Source organism: Melospiza georgiana, chromosome 10, assembly GCF_028018845.1.
Source record: "Melospiza georgiana isolate bMelGeo1 chromosome 10, bMelGeo1.pri, whole genome shotgun sequence".
NCBI lineage: Eukaryota > Metazoa > Chordata > Aves > Passeriformes > Passerellidae > Melospiza > Melospiza georgiana.
This window is the reverse complement of record NC_080439.1, coordinates 3,024,545-3,041,018: the sequence shown is the minus strand read 5'-3', so window position 1 is coordinate 3,041,018 and position 16,474 is coordinate 3,024,545.

Genomic DNA, 16,474 nt, shown 5'->3' with positions numbered 1-16,474 from the left:
CCACTGCACCCCAGCAATATTTTATATTATTTTCTCTGTGTTTTATGGGTGCTGAGTGCCCCAACAGGCCCTGAATTCTCCTTTCCAGTGGTGGCTTCTGCTGACAATCCCATGGTCCTGCCTGTGAAGGGCAGGGTACAAAACATAACCTAAAATAACATAAGAGGGCAACACCAACCTTATTTCTACAGCTTGGAGCCTCTGAATTTATTTTAGAGATTTATTTTTTTCAGGATTTATTTATTTCACCACCATTCAGACCTGGGCTAATGGAAGGTGCCCATGGGAGGGGATGGAATGAGAGGATTTTAAAGCCCTCTCCAACCCAAACCATTCCATAATTCTGCAGTGCTAAGAGTATAAGATATCCCTTAATACAAATTATAATCTTTGTTCCACGTACTTGTGCTGACACTGATATGTCACTGAAGTGAGAGACTTGTACCTGATAGTGAAATAAGATTGATTCTTCCCCTGCTGTCTGTAAATTAGTATTTGATCCCAGACCTGATGGAGTCAGTGATGACTTTTCCCTTGTTTTGCTTTGCCTGGAATTACACCCAGTTAAAAAAAAAGCCTTTAATTTATGCTAAAAAAAATATTAAATGCTAAGTTTTGAAAAGCACAGGTGATAGCAGAGAAAAAAATTGTAGCAGTATGTAAACAAATTAGAGCAGTTTTTCCATTATTTCTTCCAACTCTGTTTTGTTGGAATAATTCCTTACCATCTGGTTATTGTGAATAACATTTTCCCCTTTTTTCCCCTCTTTTCCTTACTACTCCAGCATCTGCATGGCTATGGGATATTGTTGCCATAATGAATGTTGTCTGACATCAAGGGGCTGACAGTCAGGAGGAGCTATGAAACTAAATGATGTTCTGTTCAGATCATTCATCACAACAATTATTAGCAGGGAATCGCGATGGGATGTGCTGGAATTCTGCTCCTGAAGTGAAAATAACTCTGTCCCTTTGTTTTAAGCTAAAAATCATTTTGTGGTATATGTGTGTGTATATGTATGTAATGAAGAAAAGCAGATTTTCTTTAATATTTCTTTGGCTGCACTCTCAGGATCCTTTCCTCATGCTGTCACACTGCTCCAGTTAAAGTGGGCAAGAGAGGCTCTAATTAGCAGACAGCACCAGGCCACTTGTGGCAATTGATATTTATTAGCAGGTGACACAGAGAAGGCTTTCATCCCTCTGGGGACCCAGTCCAGCTCTTTTCTAGGAAAACTGACTGAAAAAGTGGTGCTGAATTTTGAATCCCTTACCTGGACTCTCCAGCTACCTGTGAGTTTCATATTGATGCCCAGGAAGAATTAAATTTTTGTTTTTCTCCTGAAGGCCAAGACTGATTCTGAAGGACTGAAAAGGGATAAACTATTCCTTAAAAATTCATCTCATGACGGGATAGATAGGGAGGCATTCCAGAATCTCAGGCTCTTTTCTGGAAGGGGGAGATCTCATCATTTTCATTCAACATTGCAGCTTACTGTATCTCCCATTTATTCCTGTCTTTAGGAAGGTTATAGGCAGCTATTTCTGTAAAGAAACCTGATTCCAGTCCCACTTCTCATCTTCTGTGATTATTCAGTACATAAAAGAAATCAGCAGGTATGGTTTGCACCAGTATTAGTCATTTAGGCAGAAGGAACACAAAGAATGCAGGAAGAAAACAGAAAAAATGAGTTATTTTCCTTCTGCCTTCCCTCAAAATAATAGACCTGCAACCTTCACAGCCTTTGAAGTTTATATTTTATGATGTTCCTGCAGCTAATTCACTGGAACATTATGCAGATCCCATGATTACAAATGTTGGTAGGGCTCCACTCTCTCCTTGAGTTACTGATGAGTTGTTAATTTTTGGGTAAAGTGGAAATATTAACCTGAGATGTTGACAGATCCTGGTCCTCAGTTTGCCTGTGCATACAGCAAAATCTCCTCAGGTTGTGTTTGATCAGTTCCCATTCGTGCCTCGAAACAATCAATATCACACTGTGTTTAAAATCATCTTTTAAGGGACACAGAGTATTCAGGTGGAAAAAAAAAAATATCTCAGGAGACCAGCGTGAAACTAATAAGATTTGCTAATAGCTTTGGCTTTCATAATTTGCAGGGAAAGCAAAGAGTAGGTTCTGAATAGCTGGATTCTTAATTGGATATTGATCTAAACAAATATTCTCTTTCTAAGTAGCTGTTAAAATCAGTTACTGCTATTTGGGAGGACACATTATATTTATCCTGATTTCTGCACAAGTGCTGCTGCTGTTCTGAGTTGTATAAAGATGCATTAGCAGAGCACTTTTAATAGACCTATTAAATTCACTTTGCTTTGATTTACCCAGTGCTTGAGTGGAGGCTGAGTATTGTATACAGCTGCAGGAAGACTAGTACTGAAAATAATGTAATTATCACTATTTCTGCTACTATTTATTTGGTTAATTTGCAGGGAGATGCACTTTATGGAGCATTTGTGCTGTATCTACTTTTAACATGCCTTATATGTGGCTTAATGCTATTTAACACCCACTTTTGGTAAAAGATCTTGCTTTCAGTGTGATTTTCTGGGTTGGATTTTGTTTGCTCACTTTCCTGTATTTTTCCCTGTTGAAGTGAGACAACACAGCATTATTCCAGAAGTTGTAGCTCATTCTTTTTCCAGACAGACTCTATTCAAGTTAAAATGGTGTAACCATACAGGCAGAGCTGTGAAAAGCAGGCAGAATAGACCAGTGGCCTTTAATTTTTCACTTTGCCAAGTTTCTTCACATTTAAAGCAACAAAACCCCCCAAAACCCCAACCCAAACCTGCAAAACCATTGAGTTAAATCAATTATTTACTGTAAATTTAAAGGACTATTATGATAAATGCAAATATTTGTGGATTTACCTGTGGCTCTCTACAGTGTAAATCAAGGTGGTGAATTTCAAAACAAACCAAATTAATAATTTAGAGGATTGGAATTAATTCTTATTCTGCCCTATTCACACCTGGTTTCATTTTCCTCTAAAAATGGTTAGAATAGAAATATGGAATGGGAGATAAAAGAGCATAGGAGGGCAATGGGTGCAGTTATATCTCTTTGAAGCAAATTTTTAGATTCCTTTCCTTGCAGTTACACCATTATAAAACTCTTTTTAAAATGTGGCTCAGCCCCCAAACAGTATTTTTATTATTTTTTTAAAGGTATTAAAATGGATAGCTTGATTTTACTTAGAAAATTACTCAAATTAATACTAATTGTATCAGTTAAGGAAACTGAGAACTGGCTGCCCCCTGAGCTTCAAACTCTGGAGCTATTGACCCCAGATTTATTTGGCAATAACAGATTTGGCCGCTATGGCTGAAAAATTGCCCAAAGAAAGCAAAAGTTTTGGCTAAACTTGGAAATATTCAAGATCTTCTGAATGTTCTTCTCTAAAATCTGTTTTTATAAGCTTGAAGCAACTTAATCATGTTTAAATTTCTTATTTTCTATGGAATTTTTGAAGTCTGCCAGTGGGTTTGAAAGTGGCTGGGGGTTAGGAGGAGTCACAGTTGCCAGCATGGAATGAGACTGGATAAATCAGCTCCCACAAGGAGAGCCAAAACATGAAATATTGTGATTTTGTCCTGTGCCATCCCCAGCATGGTGAGAACAGACAGGGCCTGGCGTGGGGTGGCTCCTGCGAAATGCTGAGGGCAGAGGATAAAATCATCTCTGTTAGGAGGAAAAATCCTGGAGCTGACCACACCAGGGGACTCCAGAGGGAATTTTTGGAGAAACCTTTAGTGGATAAAGCTCCCGGTGTGGAAGAGGCGGCTTGGGATGGGAGATGCTCAAAGCAATCCTGTTTAAATTGTTGGTGTCCAGCTGCAGGACAACAATCCCACCCTGCAGAAATAACACACTGCAGGAAACACATCCTGCAGAAATCCCACCCTGCATAAATCGTCCTGTAGAAATCATCCTGCAGGAATCCCATCCTGCAGGAATCCCACCCTGCAGGAATCCCACCCTGCAGAAATACCATGTTGCAGGAATCATGTCCTGCAGAACTCCCATCCCACAGAAATCATCCTGCAGAAATCCCAACGTGCAGGAATCACACCCTACAGGAATCCTGCTCTGCAGAACTCCCATCCCACAGAAATCACACTCTACAGAAATCCCATCCTGCAAAAATCATCTTGTAGAAAAAAATCCTGCAGGAATCATCCTTCAGGAATCATCCTCCAGAAATCCCATCCTCCAGAAATCCCGTCCTTCAGAAATCCTGTCCTTCAGAAATCCCATCCTACACAAATCCCATCCTACACAAATCCCACCCTGCAGAAATCATCCTGTAGAAATTATCCTGCAGGAATCATCCTGCAGAAACCCCATCCTGCAGGAATCCACCCTACAGGAATCCCACCCTGCATCCTGCCAGCAGCACCTGGGACAGCTCCTGCCCTGCTCCATCCCCATCTCCAGGAAAAGCTGGCAATGTGTTCCCATCTCCCACTCTGAGCAGGCATTTTTGGCTTCTGGAGCCATCCCAGTTTGGCAGGAGGCAAAATCCAATGGATCTGCACAAAGGCAGCATCAAACCAGTGCAGCTGCTTTAAAACATCTCAGTGATTTTCTGTTGTGCTCAGATTTTAGAGCAAATACACTGAAAACATGGGAGGAGGACAGAGCTGTGTTTTGAGGTTGTTGTGGGTTGGTTTTGGCTTTTTTTCTGCAATATATTATTCTGTTTGTGACTAAGATGAAGAAATACCTTTGTCTCTGTTCCAGCAATGCTATTCTGTGGGGATTTTTTGTTCCAATCACAGATTTTTTACATGATATTTATATTTAGCCTAAAATATTGAGACTTGAACAGACTGTACAGCCTTCAGAACTATGTCTATATCTGTCTTATTTATTTGTCCTTTGAACAAATGTTTTCATAAAAAAACACCACACTTGAAAATACCAGCAGTGACAGTGACTGGGATTAGACTGACAGGTTTGAAAAGACCTGTAGAGATCATTTGTTCTGTCTTCCCATTTTCTGCATAATTACCTTTTTCTGTATGGTTTTCTTTTTTCTTTTGTCCTAACTATTTCTTAAGGAAAAGTCCCATTTTTTTCCTTTTTTTTATTTTTTTTTAACAGTTTAAAAATACCTTAAACTTCTTTATTTACTATTTTTTTACTATTTTAAAATATTACCACATATTTTTACTCTTTAATTTTTTTAAAGCATTCCCATATTTTTTACTATTTACTATTTACTATTTACTATTTTACTATTTACTATTATGCCATCTCTACTGGGTCTCCTCCAACCAACAACTGCAACTGGAGAGTCTTTGTAAATCACAAACACTGATTTAAATAGCAATTTTTTAGTAGTTTTCCTTATATTTATGTGGGTGGAACTGGGTGGGCTTTAAGGTCCTTTTCCAACCCTAACCTTTCCATGATTCCCTGTCTTCAGGTACAGAAAATATCAACCCTACCTGATAAAATTTAGAAATTTTAGAGAGAACAACTAAAATTCAGGTAAGGTCAAAGTTTAAAAAAGAGTGTTTGCTTATTTATGCATTTAAGTTTTTTCCAAGCCTACTTCTTAGCTGTTCTAAGCCATTATTTGACTGAATGTCTCTGTCACAAATAAATAATTTCACTCAAACACCATTGCCCAGCACCCTCAGGTCTTGCTGCCATTATTTAAACGGCCCTCACCAAGGCATCAGCGCTGATTGTTGTGACTAATTTTTGATTTCATCATCGAAACTGTCATCATAACTCAACAAGACCTTGAGGCACAGCTCATTTCCAGTTAAAAGGCAAATAAAAATTAGAAAGATCTTGTAACTTTGGAGAGGAATTAATTTTTAAAAGTCAGTTTGAGGTAGCACAGAGAGGAATGCTGAGCTGGATCAGGGCACCCAAGGGATTTCCATGCTTCTGTTTAATAATGAAAAATGTTCCTCAAGGGAAGGGACTGTGCTCTCCAAACATCTGTACATGGTTTGGTGATCTTCATGATTGGATGGCCACAATTTCTGGATCTGGGAGCACAAGCAAACAGAAAACACAACACAACCCCCTGCCCCTTCTCTGTCTGCACTCACTGCTGGAACTGAGGTGCTTGAGACAAAGGAAGGCATAAAGAAGGAGGAAATGTAGCTCAGGAGAAAACTCAGGCATGGACCACAGGTTTAGAAGGGGATTCTCACAGGGTTAAATTGATTTTTTGGTCTTCTTCTTCAAGTTATGGAAGCATTCCTGGAAATAACCACATCAAAATGGTGTTAAACCATGGCTTCTCTGGGTTTCCTTTGGAAACATTCCTGGAAATAACCACATCAAAATGGTGTTAAACCATGGCTTCTCTGGGTTTCCTTTGGAAACATTCCTGGAAATAACCACATCAAAATGGTGCTAAACCATGGCTTCTCTGGGTTTCCTTTGGAAAATATCTTGGCTACAGGGTGGAGGTGTTTTCTTGGGTTTGTTTAATCCTGCCCCTATATAACTATGTCACATTTGGGCAATTAAATTTCAGACACAGCTGCTGTGGTCTGTTCTCAAATGTACCCAAAGCTGGGAAGCTCAAAACTTTTTCTTCCCTTTTTTCTCTCTAGAACACTCTGCATTTTTACAAACGGCACCTTGGAGTGAATATGGTAATCTCAACCTTCGGGATGGTGAGTAATGTGCCAAACAGCAGAGGCACGAGATAAATCTGTTTATAAATCAGCAGAAATTTACTGAAGTGGGTATAAATCCCAGCGAGATCTAGCAAATATTGCGTGTTATCAGGAAGGCAGGTTAGATTAAATTCTCAAGTGCACTCCCTCAGCAGCCTCATCAGTGCCAAAGGTTGGACAAAGAATTGCAGTGGCCTGAGTTATGAGCTTTAAAGCAGAATTCAGTTGTGAATTCTCAAGTTTTTTGCTTATAATGTTTAAGAATTGTAAATAATCAACAGTGACAAGCAATTAAACAGCTTCATACTCTTAGCCATATTTATATCTCAATGAATTATTAATTGCTTGATAATAATTTGGGCTAAAAATACCAGGGTTTTGTTTAGAAATGACAAAACCACTGAAGTGGAAATAAAGATGAGAAACATGACAGAATTTAGCATTTAGGAACATGGTGATTTAAACAAGAAATTTATAATTTTGGAAAAGGCTCTGAATGAAACATAACCATTACTTACTGGAACATTTTTTAAAAACACAGAAAATATAGAGATTTCTTTAGCTCCATGGCATGGATCTGGTGTAACCAATCAATAACTGCTTGAAGAGATAACTTGAATTTTCCAAGCTTCTCCATAGGTGAAAAAAGTCAAGTGAAAGAGCTTTTGTACTCTTACATTATGAGATATTTTGTCTTGTTTACCCCAGAGTTGAGGGAACTTCTGATCTGATAATTTTCCAAATGTCCAAAATAATCCTGTGGGATGAGAAGGAAAGCATAGCAAACACCACATAAGCCAGCAATTTATTAAAGAGCTGCTCCTTCCTGTTTTTATTTTACAGATTACAGTTCCCTCCAGTTCTTTCACAAAGAGCCCATCAGAAAAGAGCAATATGCACTATGGTTTTTGGGACAGTTTAGCCTGAAAATTCCTTTCTTTCCAAAGAGAGACTGACCCTGGCTAGCCTGTGGTTAATGAAGCCATAATGACAATTGTTGTTCTTGTTATGTTTGTTAAATGAGGCTGGTCTCATTCTTAGGAAAGTGGAAAATGTGAATTTCCTTGTATAAAAAGGAGTAGCTGAGCATATCCAACCCGTCTAGGAGAAATCAGAATTCTGTCTCCATTATCTATTGTTTCACATCATTTAGAGAAGCTCAGACTGGTCCATGACCAATCCTGTGTTTTGCAGGGACTCAGTGCAGACCTGGTTGAAAGAAATTCTTGTGCCAGACAAAAGAGCAGGCTCTGTGCATTGTCAGAAAAATGTCACTTCAGGCAAGTTTGGATATTTCTGGAAAATCCCTCTCTTTTTCCTGTCATGTTTGGTGACCCCTGTCACAAGTGATTGGTGACTACAATATAATTATGAAGATTCAATGGCACCATGTACAAACCCATTGTCCAATGCTGAAGCCCTTCAGAACCATTTTGTTCCTCATGTTATTGCTCATTATTCTCATTTCTTCACATTTTCTGGTGAGTAATTTGAATTACCACTCTGTTCAAAAAGACCTTTATTTTTTCACCTCCTTTTCCCAATTTTCTCAACAGATAATTATAAATAAATAGAACTCTTGCCTCAGTCTTCTACGCTGAAGTATTTCCTGATCACCCCAAGGTTGTTGGGATCTGTGTTTTAGGTTTCCTAAACCTAATGGAGGACTTTGATCTTCATCTCTTTCAAGTGATATTTGGGCTGCCCCACCTGCAAAAAACCTGATGACATCACAAGCTGCTGTAGGAAACCACTGGTCCTGAGGTAATTATATTTACTTTGGTTTTCTCCTCTTCATCCATGCTTATTTTAACGTTAGTTGAAAGACATCGTGAACTTAATTTTTCTTTCTTTACTTGGGATGCTCAGGTTCTCTGGAGCAAAACCAAATCAGATCCAGCCTTCTTAAAAAACACTGAACACACCTTTTCATTGTGCTCCCCATCCTGATCAGCAGGAGGAAAAACTGCTCTTTAGTAGAATTAATGGAATATAGTCCGAGTTTTTTACTCCTAATTTTAGTTCTAAACCAGATGCTTGGGGCTGAAGTTCAAAACTCATTTATATCTCAGTATTTTAGGTACTTTGGTTCAGAGCATATAAATAATTTGCATTAACTTTAAAAATTATAACATTGAAGTAGAATTGGAAGCTGTCTATGATGACAATTGTGTTTTGAAAGAGGAATTTAAAAAATAAATTTCTAAAGCTCTTCTTTCTGTAAATACCCAACATGAAGTCAGATGAAGAATTAAGGGGTGCTCTGAACAAAAGAATTAATTGATGCTGCCATGAAATTTTAGTGTGTATTATTCACATTTTTTATTTCACCTTTTCAATTTATTTGTTATTCTGCTAAGTTGTGATTATTAAAATTCTTCTAAAGCTTTTTAAAGCTTAAATGCATCTCTGAATTTTATAGAAAGGCTTTGTGGCAAATCCTGAGTTCATTGCTTACTATACCAGTATTAGGCTGGGGCAGACTCTTGGTTGTCTCATTTCTCAAAATAATGCAAACTAAATATTCATATCATCGAGAGCTGTCTGTGGGAAATCTTGCCATATTAAATGTGCTTTTTGGTTTAATTCCTTCTAGTGTTGCATTAAAATTCATGAACATCTATGTAAACAGAAAGTTTCCTTTCATCATTCATTAAAAATAACAAAATGCACCCAAACAGCTGAAATTCTAACATCACATGGAAATTTTTAATGCATATATCCACATAATTACAGATACGTTCCAAGAGTGGTTTTGGGTAGGATCTATTCAGAAATATGTTTGCTTTTATTAAATTCATTTGAATACTGAAGTGCAGTGAAAGAAAGTGCCCAGTAAAGACAAATGAGAGGATAAATTATATAATGAAGTGAGCTTGACAGCTTAATTAATGAACAGGTTTTCTTTACATGAGTTAAGCCTTCCATGCTCTGTCTTGAGCTGCTTGAAAAAGTTTTCCTGGCAGGCTCTAATGCTGATTCCTTCTGCCCTTGATGAGAGACACATAATGCAATTTATTCTGGTCCCAAACTTCATCCAGGACATGAGTTTGCCAAACAAACAGAGTTCCTACAAATAACTCCTGGCTGACATTTGCTTTAGGAGCACACACAACAAAGGCAGGAGGATTAAAATGCCACCAGCAGGAGCCTGAAGAGTGTTTTCTCTCCAAGGGTTTGTGGGAGGTGCAGATTTTGTTGTAGCTGCTGTCGTTGGCACTGGATGCTGCTGTCTCCAAGGGTTTGTGGGGCTGGAGCTCCTTGGTGAGCTCATGTGAATTTTACTGAGATGTCAGAGTGGATGAGCATCAATAAACCCTGTCTGGATGCTCCCGCCCAGGGAAAAGGAAGGGAGAACCCAGGTGCGAAATCTAATTTGACTTTTGAGGGAAGCTTGTACTTTGAATTTTATCTTTCAAGTGCTCTAACCTATTCCTGCTCTGACAGGGAGGTGTGGAACTTCATGCAGCCAGCAGGAGTCATTTGGGGAGCTGTGACCAGATGGAAAAAGTCACATGAGAAAGAGAAAAGTTCTGTATTTCTCTTATGGCCAAGGCAGCATCACATTGCTTTTAATAACAGCCAACAGCAGGGAGGGTAGGAAGAGGTGGTCTGACCAACAGAGTGGGGATTTTATCTGACCCTAAGGGAACATGAGGGAGTGTTGAGTGCTTTTTGAAGATCTCATCCCTTAGGAGTCAAGGTTGGCCTTAGCAGGATGAGTTAATGGTTGTATTTAACTTCTCTCTCTGCTGCTAAATTACGCTTTTCCCCAAAACTCCAGTTACAGTGCCAATTTCTTCTGAATCCAGGCCAGAATTCAAATTTATAAATAAAAATAATGAGGTGTAACTGGTATTTAAGGCTCCTCTAAGGAAGCATTTCATAGCTCAGTATGTCAGAAACACGTTTTACAAATTCTTTGAATTTTCCACAGCCCAGAGCACACCACTAAACTGACTTCAGGATAATTCTGAAGTTAAATCCTCTGTCCAGAATCCATCACTGGTTTAGGTTTTTCCTTAAAAATCTCCTTATTTTTAGGGGCTTTACCTGGTGTGGCTATGCTGGAGGGAAGGGAAGCCTACCCAAATCCCTGCCTCTACCAGCTCAGAGCCTTCCACATACCTAAGAGCAAGGACTGTACTCATAAAATGCATCACTGGGGGTTTAAATCCTCTGTCAAGAAATTCAATTAATTCCCAGGGAATCCAATTTTGCAGCAGGAGGACTTTGCTGTCACCTTGTGAAGCTGCAGCATCCCAGGCCATGGTGGGATGAGCTTTGTGTACAAACATGGCACAAAAGCTGGGCTTAAGAGAGGAGTTTGTGGTTCCTCAAGCAGGAGTGGAGCTTTGAGTAAAGACAGAGTGTGAAATAAAGGTTCCAAGCCCATGCATTGACCAGAAACACCTCAGCTCCCAACGCATCCTGTTCCTCTGGGAAAATCTGGCAGAACTTCCATCTTCCATCTTCCATCTTCCATCCTTCACCTTCCATCTCCATCTTCCAACTTCCATCTTCCCTACTCCATCTTCCATCCTCCATCTTCCCTACTCCATCTTCCATCCTCCATCTTCCATCCTTCATCTTCCCTCCTCCATCTTCCCTCCTCCATCTTCCCTCCTCCATCTTCCATCCTCCATCTTCCAACTTCCATCTTCCCTACTCCATCTTCCATCCTCCATCTTCCATCCTTCATCTTCCATCTTCCATCTTCCATCCTCCATCTTCCATCTTCCATCTTCCATCTTCCATCTTCCATCTTCCATCTTCCATCTTCCATCTTCCATCTTTCATCTTCCATTTCTTTCATTTTTCATCTTCCATCCTCCATCCTCCATCTTCCATTTCTCATATTCCATCTTCCATTTTTCACCTTCCATCATTTTCCATCTTTTATCTTCTATCCTCCATTTTCCATCCTCCATCCTCCATCTTCCACCATCTTCCATCTACCATCCTCCATTCATTTCAGGCTCTTTCCTTGCAGTTTCACTCATCCAAATGCACGTTTTCATCAGAAACATCTCTTTTTACACCAAATTATTTCTTTTAATTCTCACATAACCACTCTCTGATTCTGCGGTTTCAGTCCATTGCTTCTGCACCTGCACAAAACACCCAAATCACAGGGAATTATTCACCTTAAAGGATGTCCATGACCTATAAACTTTGTTGAAATAGGATCAAAAATAAAGCAGTTCAGGTTCACTGTATTTTAGACAATTTTATAAGAATCAAGTCTAATCTGTAATCACTTTCATAGGGATGAAAACTACAAACTTTTTATGAAGAAAAATGCTTATTACAACTAAGGAATTGTAATGGTTAGAACATGTCAGAAAATACATTTAATTGAGAGAACAAAGAAGGAAGCAAAGAAAAAGTAAGAAAGAAAGGAAAGCAAATTTGTTTTAACACATGAGAAGTAAAATATTTTAGACATTTAAATAAACAGAGCTCTCTAAGGCACCTTCCAAGCTTTTCTATTGAATGTATAAAACCCCTCCAGCAACAGTTTTAGTTTCAGCATGGGAAGATGGAAGGAGAGACAAAAAGCTCCCGAGTGCTTTATTAGCTGCCAGCTCTTCTTGGAGTGATTATAAATAAAAGATATTTCTCATAAAATAACTTCAATATTTCACCAGGAAAAAGTGATTATAAATTTTTTTTCTCATGACTGACCTTAATGACTCTCAGATTTTGAAGGCTCTTATGAGCTATGAAAGCTTTTATACCCATGAAAGAAATACAGTAATCTGAATTTTGTATTCCTAAAACCTTGAGGTGGAGATTGAATCAGACGTTCAAGAAATGTCTTCTAAAAACAACTAGAATTTTTCCTCTGGAAAATTGATAAAAAAATGACACATGAGAAAATAAACAAACAATTTTTTTAAAAATTTTTTTTTATTTTAAGCAAGGCTGAGCCACTGCCGTCAACTCCTTACATTCATTGTATTTTAATATTTTCCTCTGTTAGGAATGGGAATTCCTCAAATACACTTTCCATCCAAATCCTTCTGCTGGGTTGGTGCTCTCCACTTCTAAAGTCTCAGTTTATAATTATGATTTCAAATATGTTCCTTTGAATCCCCATGGTGTATTAGAGACTGGATTAAAAAAATAATACATACATATAAATTAGTGGAGCATAATTTACCTAAAGTCCAGCTCAAAGAGCTGATCCCAATTGTTTTAGGTTTTCAGCTAGAGCTCAGTTTAAGTCACTTTTAGTATTATAAAAGGCAAGGAAGCAGCTAATGAAAAAGAAATGGAACAAATTAGAATGAGAATGAATGTGGGTTTTTTTTTTTTTTTGGTTTAAAGAAACCTTCCCAGTGTCTTTAGGGCAAATCAGGTTAAAACAAATCTTCTGCAGTCGAGCACAAATCATTTGGCACTTTTTCTTGGAGTGGTCAAGAATCATTTTCTCAGGATTATGTGATTAAAGAGATCAAAGTGTTCATCACTGCTTTAAATAAATGCCAGCAAAGCTCCATTATTCCAAATGCAGCAGAACAGGTCTGCAGCTCTCCTCCCCCAGCCCAGGACCCGCCCCAGAAGTGCCCTGTGCTCTTTAATTAGGGAAGGAATAAAATAATTTTTCTCCAGGAGCTAAAAAAGGCAAAGGGACCCTCTTTGCTCTGAGCTCTTCCCATGAGGATTCAGGGGAATTTTGGGGACAGAACTGGCACCAGTGGGAGCTTCCTGGCACTCCAGGGATGCATTTTTGCTGCTGTCCAGCATCAACAATCCACAGAAACGGGGACCTCCCCCTTACCCTTTCTACTAGAAAAAAATCTCTCAGGGTTATGCTCACCAAGGTAATTTTTGTTGGGATCAGAAGTGGTTCATATTCCAAGCTGTCACAGGAGAAAGAACTAGAAATACGTTAATAACTTAAATTTATTTTATTTTTAATGAATCTTAGAGCCTAAATTAAAATCTAGAGGAAATTATTCTTATTCTTATCCCCCCATTCCCCCTACACATTGTAGGGAGTATTTCTATGATTTACATTTAGAGAATGCAGATTCCTGAATTAATGCCTTTTACTGGTGGTGCCTTTCTGCAGAGTTTATGTGACAGTTCTTCACTTTCCAGTCTGAATCTTCCTGATAATATTTATGGGAGTCTTTGAGCCATTATTTTGAACACATGCAGAGGAAATGGGGAGCTGATCAGATGTTTTTGCAGAAAGCAGCCTGACAATTCCCAGTTGCCAGGACTTTATCACCCTGGCTGCCACAATCTGAGCTCTGTGCTGCTGGAACAGTCAGATAAAATAACCAGCAGAGAAAGGGAACCATCTCCAGGAGCTGAGCTGCAGATCAAATCTGACTTTTTATAGAGGTACATGACAGATCTGAAATGAATATTATTCCAATCCATTATAAAAGTGAAAAAGGGAAGTTGAATGGAAAATGCAGTGAAAACCATTTTTAAATGCAGCTGGAGAGTTGTACTTGAAAAGCATCTGGATGATTTTGGAGCCCAGGTTTAAAAAGTATTTATGGCTTAATTTCTTATTAAAGCACTTCATGTTAATGATACTGTAATGACTCCTCAGTCCTAGAGTGAAGAAAAATAGAGAAACCAGGGCATGAAATTCAGTGTGTTTTCATGGATCACACTTTGTGGACAGTGCTCCCCTTAGTATTTATGTCTGAACTTATTTAATTCAAAAAATCCAGAAAAATTAAAAAACCAAAAAAAAAAAGGTTACTATTTTGTTTCACTGAGGCTTTTGACTGATCCAAATATCTTGATAACATGATGTCTTTATTCAACTTCTTTTTCAAAAATAGGTAGTAAATGAACAAATCCAAGTGCTGCAATACAAATTGTAAAGCCAACTCATCACATTCACAAGGTAAGAAAATATCCAGCCAACGTTACTGTCACTTCAAATGGGCTTTAAAATTTACATTTTCTTCTGAGTTAAAACCTTGTATCTTCTTCTTACTATCACATTTTTGATTTTCCCATAAAGGTGAAGTTGAAAAAATGAAGCACACTTTTAAACTCTGAATTGTTCTTTGTTTTTGGGGGTTTTTTTAGGGTTTTTTTTTTCCATTGAAAACCTTGAAAATCCACATCTGGCTGAGTACCTTAGGAATAAAGTAGAATTTTAAGATTTTTTTTTTCAGTCATTTGCCTTTTTCAACCAATCTAAAATTATTTAGATATATCTATATCATATATCTATATCTATATCTATATCTATATCTATATCTATATCTATATCTATATCTATATCTATATCTATATCTATATCTATATCTATATCTATATCTATATCATCATCTAATATATAGTATAAAATATTATATATAATAAGATATATTTATATGTATTATCTATAATATATATTATAGATAATAGTTATAGTATAGATATATAATAATAGATGTTATAGAGATATATCTATAATAGATATTATAATATATATATTTAGATATGTTATTTAGTATAAATTGTTTAAGCCAAGCTATCAGTTCTTGCACCTGTATTTTCTGACACTGGCTAGAGAACAGAGTAATAGAGAAATTGATTTTACTGAACCTTCCAATCTGGAAGATGGTCCTTGCCCAAGGATGAGGAATTCATTTAACATCTAAATTTATTTTATTAAAATGAAATTCCTTCCCCAACCCCAATTTTAATTATCTGTTTAATCCATGATTTTAATTTACAGTCTTGTGGTCTTGTCTTATTTGTTTGATTTCTTTCTCTCAACCTTGAGCTGGAAGCTTCTGTTAAATGAGGAATTGAAAAGACTCAGACAAAGGGACCTTCCCGTGACTCAAAATATGAAATACCACACCACTTCCTTCCTGTGTTAAAGAGAACATTTTCCTACAAAACCATTGTGTGCATTATTAAAAGAAGATCCACTGTCCTGGGCAAGGGAGATACAGAAATTTCCTGTCAGTTATGGCAATGCAGAGGAACCCAAATGAAAAATAAACCCATTGAGATCATAATTCACTGTGCATTCCGGGCTGCAGAACAATAGAAATTTAATTACTTGCATTTCACAGGCTGAGCAGAGGGAATCCAGAAAAATTATGGCTCAAGGATGTGGTTTGTCTCTTTAAAAAATCACCTTTTTGATGTGCAGTGTCTACAGCAGAGCTGTGGAGTCCAAATGACTTTTCCTTCTGCATGAGGCAGCGCTGCCCACCCAAATTGGTTTTGTTTTAGGGGAGTTCCAGCTGTACCCCAAACACCTTCCCTTTCCTTTTAGACTCCTTTTCATCTCTTAAGGACTAATTACGCCCTTGTGTTAATTAAGCTAATGGAAGTGGCTGGTGAAGGCGTCTTCCCTCTCTCAGGCACCCAGCAGCTCTGCAAAATGAACAATCCCTGATTTGAAGGAAAAAGGAACTGGAGGGCCCAGGGATTTTATGGCAAAGCCTTTTAAATAGCTTTATTATAATTATGTGATAGCTTCATTATGAATAGCTTTATTTGTTATCCATAAATAATATTTATTATAAATAATTTTATTATAAATACAGTTAGCTCTTACAGGATACATTCAATCCAACTTGAACACTACCCAATGACCCCACAAAAACCATTTTTTACTCCATCAAGCTTGAGCTTTTTTAATAACACTTAGGAAATATGAACAAATTTTGCTCTTTTCTCAAAATGAACTCCCTCTTGTAATTTTTAGAAATAAATAATTGATGCGTCTCTCTCTAGTCACTTATGAAAATTCTCCTATTTTTTTCCCAAATATGTACAAACTACAAACTTTCATTTCTTTTTATTCTTTACCCATCC